This window comes from Suricata suricatta, chromosome 2 (genome assembly GCF_006229205.1).
Source record: "Suricata suricatta isolate VVHF042 chromosome 2, meerkat_22Aug2017_6uvM2_HiC, whole genome shotgun sequence".
NCBI classification, from domain to species: Eukaryota; Metazoa; Chordata; class Mammalia; order Carnivora; family Herpestidae; genus Suricata; species Suricata suricatta.
In genome coordinates this window covers 444,477-450,544 of record NC_043701.1, presented here as the reverse complement: position 1 = coordinate 450,544, position 6,068 = coordinate 444,477, and the positions used below count along the sequence as shown (strand labels likewise).

The 6,068-nt window shown below is 48.7% G+C and overlaps 1 protein-coding gene across 2 annotated transcripts in view; it reads right to left on the bottom strand.

Moving 5' to 3' along the window:
- The window catches only part of NCAPG2 (non-SMC condensin II complex subunit G2), a 69,436-nt gene extending 66,007 nt beyond the window's left edge, over window positions 1-3,429 (bottom strand). For both annotated transcript variants that reach the window (XM_029920851.1, XM_029920859.1), the window contains exon 1: window positions 3,306-3,429. The gene's annotated coding sequence lies outside the window, so the exon portion shown is untranslated. The remainder of the gene's footprint in view (window positions 1-3,305) is intronic.
- Window positions 3,430-6,068: the final 2,639 nt, after the last annotated feature.

Genomic DNA, 6,068 nt, shown 5'->3' with positions numbered 1-6,068 from the left:
TCCCGGCCACGCCCCATGCCCGTCTGCAGCTCCAGTCCTGTGCTGCATGGACTTGCTCTCAGCTCCAGTCTCGGGCCTGGAGGACTCCAGCCCGCCGTGGCCACGCCCATCTCAAGGGAGAGCAGATCTGGCTTATTTTTGTATTGAATTTTAATGTTTATTTTATTTTTGAGAGAGAGGGAGAGCACAAGCAGAGGAGGGGCAGAGACAGAGGGAAACACAGAATCCGAAGCAGGCTCCCGGCTCTGAGCTGTCAGCACAGAGCCTGACACAGAGCTCTAAGGCATGAACCATAGAATCAGGTCCTGAGCCCAAATCGGTACCTTATCGACTTAATATAAGGCGCTTCATATATTTATTTATTTATTAAAGTTTATTTTGAGAGCAACAGAGCGTGAATGGGGTAGGGGTGGAGAGAGAAGGAATCTGAAGCAGGCTCCTCACTGTCAATTTAAAGCCCAACTCCGGGCTGGAACTCAGAAACCCTGAGATCAGGACCTGGGCAGAAATCAAGAGTACAGTGCTGAACTGACTAAGCTGCCCAGGCAACACTGGCTTTTTTAGTCTGAAAAATAAATTTGTTTTATCAGTGGCTTAAATGGCTGAAACGTCTACAATATCAACATAATTATAAAGATTGACTTTTAAAACTGTCACATCGCTATAATTATCCAAGGAACCTTAATACTCCAGCAGCTGGGCACCTGGTCTTCTTGAACTGTTTACAGCCAGTCTCCGAAATTAGGCAATCCTAGCGTAAATCTGTTTTTGCTAGCAGTTTCTGTGGGTCGCGTCTCCAGCAAGATATACAGATTTCTTAAATATCTTGTGACCATAAAGCTCTAGATTTTAAACCTTTACATTTACAAAGAGATCAAAACCTTATAAACAATTATGAAAACTGTGGTAAGTACTTGTAAAACTAAAATTTTGTTGAAAAACATCTTCATGCTAGGGTTAAGACTATTTTTTCAATTAATTCTCGTTTCCAAGGATGAATACTCTAATTTTTCGTGTTCATAGATGTAAATACTGAGAAATTTGTTCACATAAACAGAAATGAAAAAAAAAACCAGGGTGCATCGCGGCTCGGTCAGTTAAGCGTCCAACTCTTCGTTTCAGCTCAGGTCATGATCTCACGGTTGGTATGTTCCAGCCCGGAGTTGGGCTCTGTGCTGACAGTGCAGAGCCTGCCTGGGATTCTCTGTCTGTCCGGCTGTCTCTGTCTCTGTCTCTCTCTCTCTCTCTCTCTCTGCTCCCCTCCTGCTCTCTCTCAAAATAAATAAATAAGCTTAGAAAAAAAGAAAAAAGAAACGGAAAAAAAATCAATAGTAATGGCACTCAATTCCTTGAACACAGTTTAGGTAAATGCCAAAAGTCACATACTGATGCCATCAATTTTTTTTACATTTTATATCTATGTGTTTTTTTAATCCATCCATGGAAAAGGAGCCGGGTGTTAGTTTCCCATGGGGGAATGTTCTGATGGGGGCACCGCAAGGCCAAGCTGGCCCCTCTCAGCTGTGGTGCCGCGATGGCCCTGCCCAGGGTCAGGAAGCTCAGTGAGGGTGCACAGGGGCCTCAGAGGCTCGGCTCGGCTTGTCGCTGCGCAATCACCAGTCATACCGGACCTTTCCATCTCTCTGTGCCTCACTGCCCACTTCCTGTAGCTTTGATTCATCAGATCCACACAGACTCAGAGCTCCACCCCCATCAATTCTTTTCATTTAATCTGTGCCAGCCAATAACTCGACTGGGCTTGCCTTCAATTTTTGCTGAAAGCAAAGACTTTCAAAGCCTGAATTTCAAAATACATTTTTATCCAATCACTTGAAGTCATTCACTTTCTTAGTTTCTAGGAAGTCTACCAAAACTCTGCCCAGATGCATTCAGTCACTATCAATCACAGTGTATTGTTTACTCTTTCATTTTAAGGCATTTTTGTTGATATTATTTTTTAAAATAAAAACTCTTACCTTCTGATTTACATATGTTTCCCCATACCTTGGAGTACTGCAGATTCTACTCATTCAGTTTATGGAAAATGTCTTTTAAACAATCCAGGCCTTGCTGTCTAACCAATCAGCCAAATCAGAATTAACTGAAAGGGTTGGAAGAGTGTAAACTCCTGAGAAATAACGAATACCTCTCCTGAGGTCTGAGCCCATGGGCCCATCACCAGGGGAACAAAGGCCCCATCCGGACCCTTCCTGCACCCCCTACCCTGCTGGAGTCAGGGTCTGGGAAAGGACTGTCCCCGAGAGGCCCCGCGTGAACCATCTCACCCCAACTCATCAGGCTTTGGCTTTCTTCACGACGCGGGTGGGGAACCCCAGAAACCCATGTCCTCGTCTGTCTCGATGGTGCACCTGTGCCCCACGCAGGCCGTCAGCACACAGCTGGCATCTCCCACACTCTAGACCCCTCCAGGCTCTGCCCCACCCCTCACCCCCCTGCTCCTGGTCACCCTGACCTCTGAGATCCTCCCACTGCGTACTGGAACCCTCAGGCTCCGGCCAGCTCAACCTGCAGTAATATAACCCACCTCCCCGCCCCAACCGCCCTTGTGAGGATGTTGTGTCTGCATCCCTTTCGTGCTGGAGCTGTCCTAAGTGAATTCTGCTTTCCTGACTGTACCCAAGCTTCTGGAAGTCCCTGTGAGGCAGCGAGTGGTTGCTGCCCTCCTGGCCCTGCGCTGCCCAGCAGAAGTACGCGGGGACCACACACGTAGCTGGGGAGCTCCAGTGACCACACTAGAAAAAATACAAATAAGCAGTGAATCTAATTTTTATCATGTGCTTTAGTAAACCTAAACCAAAACTACTGTCATTGCCCCCAGCAATATAACATTACAGCCTTGGGGGGGGGGGCGGTCTGTTAGGAATTCTTTGGCAGCAAGGCAAACGCCCAGGGCCCATGACAGCACGGACTTTCCGGGCTCCCCCCTCCCCCATTTTGCCCTGAGGCACCAACCCCTCTGCCCCCTCCTTCCACTGTAGAGCCCCCACCCTCCTTGGACACCTCCAGTCACTCTGGACTCTGCCCCAAGCACGTCACCCCCATCCTGGTCCCCTCCTGCCAGCTGCAGAAGCCCCCCAGCCACTGTATGCCCCACGGGCTACCTGCGCACACAGCCAGCACTGCAATCCAGCTCCCTCCCGTCCACTGAGCCCTTATCCCTGCGCTCACTCTGTCCCCACGGCCACTCTGTCACCTCCTTCTGGTGGCTCTGCCTCCCAAATAAGGTGACAGAACGGGTGGGTTCTGCACCCACAGCGTCCTGCCGAACCAGCTCTGCTCCTCACCAGCTGTTTGTATGGCCTGGGCCAGCCTCAGTGACCCCAGGGGTCCGTTTCCTCATCAGTATGATGGCAGCAGGGATGGTCTGAGTGAGTGAAGCGCAGGGAGGCCAGGCCCGGGGAGGGCATGTACTTGCCTCTCCTCCGGGAAGGAATCCCAAGCCTCCTTCAAAGGAGGCTGACTTCACTCTGTCTTCAGCCCTGTCATGTGACCCAGCCTCTGAACCTTCCTCTCCACCAGCCCCCTCTGAGCCTCTGAGTCAAGACTGTGCCCTGTTCAGCCCATGCTCCACACCCAACATGGGGCTTGAACTCACAACCTCAAAACCAAGAATCCCATGCTCTGCCTGAGCCAGTCAGCTGCCCCCTGGCACACTTTAGACACTTGAGGAAAATGTTTTCTGAAAAAATGAATTACTGAGGTATGAGGGTAATCTCCCTCCGAGGTGGTAAGGTTCTAAGGCCCCAGGGCAAGGCAATATAAACTGAGCCTGAAGCTGTTTGGAATGGAACACATAGGCTAAAATAATATCTTTGATGAAGGACCAACTGTAAAATTGAGGGCTTTTTTAAAAAATTTATTTTGTATTGGGCAAATAACACAAATCACATTGTTCAAATTCAAAGGAAAACACTCTTACCACTTTCCTGAGTGTTCTTCCAAAATATTTCTGGAAGAAAACACAAAATTTATCACTTCACTATATTTATAACCAGGAAAATAAGCTAAACCAGAGGAGGTCACTGGCTAGGAACTTGACCATGGCCCTGGTGAGAAGGAGCGCTCGCAGTTCTGGGTAGGGCAGAGCGCACAGCCGGCCTGGCCCCGGAGCTGGATGCTCTCCAGCCCCTGAGTCACTGGTTCCAAGAAAGAGGGAGGGTTCGTGACTAATCAAGAGGCAGTCACAGAAACATTTCCTTCCTTTTTGTGGGTTTATACTGCAGCGTCTCTAAAAGTAAAAGTCAAACTTGGGAAATGTGGATGTGGATGCGTTGGAACAATGAAAGAAAAAGCAGAAGTAATTGGAAGCTCAAAGGCCCCTCTTGCCCTCTGCCCGTGGGAACTGGGCCAAGAGGCCCCACAGAACACCTGTTGGGCCCGATTGAGTGACCCCTGAGGGGAGCACTGGGGGTTCCAAGGGGAGGCCTGGCTGCCCCCGTGGGAGCTATGAAATCTCCTGGGTGCCCATATGAAAGGAAGTATGAACCCTACCTCACACCATTCACAGAAATTCACTCAAGTGGATCAGAGACCACCGTTAAAGCTAAAACCGTAACATGTCTATGGGAGGCACCTGCCTGGCTCTGTCCTTCAGGGTCCTGCTCTAGATCTCAGCTCAGGTCTTGATCTCAGGGTCATGAGTTCAAGCTCCACGTTGGGCTCCGTGCTGGGCCTGAGGCCTCCCTTAAAAAACAAACAACAAACAAAAATGTAAAGTGTCTATGTATGCCTTTCCTCTTCCTTCTCCTTTTAAATAATGGCCCTGGACCGCGTGGCTCTTCAGGAGAAACTGCCCATCACCAAACTTCTCGTGCAAGCCTTCAGTCCTCTCTCCTTGCGCCAGGACAAACACCAGGGTGGCCAGCCCTTGCCTGCCTCCTCAGCGTGGGCTGTGCCCCTTGCTGACTTGCCCATTCCCTGGGGACCCCGCAGGGCTCCCTCCCTCAGTGCCTCCACCCCACCTGCCTGACCCCTCCCTTCCCACCTCACATGCCCTTCAGAGCTCAGCTCAGCGGAATTTCCTCCTAGCACAGAACTCCGTCTCCAGCACAATGCATTTGATGAGCATACAGTAGGCACTCATTGAATGCATTGAAAAATGAGTGTCCCCCGGGCGTGGCAGTGATCCTACTGAGAACCCCTTGTGGAGCTGAAAGAGAAATCAGAGACACCCGGTGTCCAATTCCTTGTGAGCAGGGCCCACCCTTCTGGGCGTCCCCAGGATATCACTTATATTTGGCTAAATATACCAGCAACTTCTATTAAACATGTGGCCCCTGACCCCTTAGTCAGGAATCAATGCCCTTTTCTTTATTTTTTTTTTAATATTTACTTCCTTATTCAGTGAGAGAGCGAGCGAGAGCAGGCGAGGAGCAGTGAGAGAGGGAGAGAGAATCCGCGCAGGCTCCGTGATGTCAGCACAAAGCCCGATGTGGGGCTTACACTCTTACACTCATGAACCTTGAGATCATGACCTGAGCCGAAATTAAGAGTCGGAGGCTTAACCGAGTAAGCCACCCAGGCGTCCCAATGTGCTTTTCAAATGTCCTGTTTATATAAAAGTAAGATTTCCCATACATAACCTTCTCAGAAATATAAATTTTAAGAGCACTTATTATATGTAGCTCAGAGATTAGTCTGGTTTTATCCACATAAATGGTAGCTTGCTAAATCATTTTATGTCATATATTCTTCCTATATTCCTTTGGAAAATGTTCTGCAAGTCCATTTGTGTACTGGAAAATAAACCATAGTCTTATTGGCCATTACTGAACAATTAAATTCAAGGACTGATCCAAATATTTTTGTGACAGTAAGACAGTTTAGTGAAATAATAACTGAAGCAATGGGCCATCAATGCACTTAATCTTTTTTTAAGTTTATTTATTTTGAGAGAGAGAGAGTATAAGCAGGGGAGGATCAGTGAGAGAGAGTGAGAGAGAGACAGAGAGAGAGAATCCCAAGCAGGCTCCACACTGACAGCACAGAGCTCAGTCAGTCCACGGCTTGAACTCATCAACCGTGAGATTATTGTCCTGAGCCGAAAC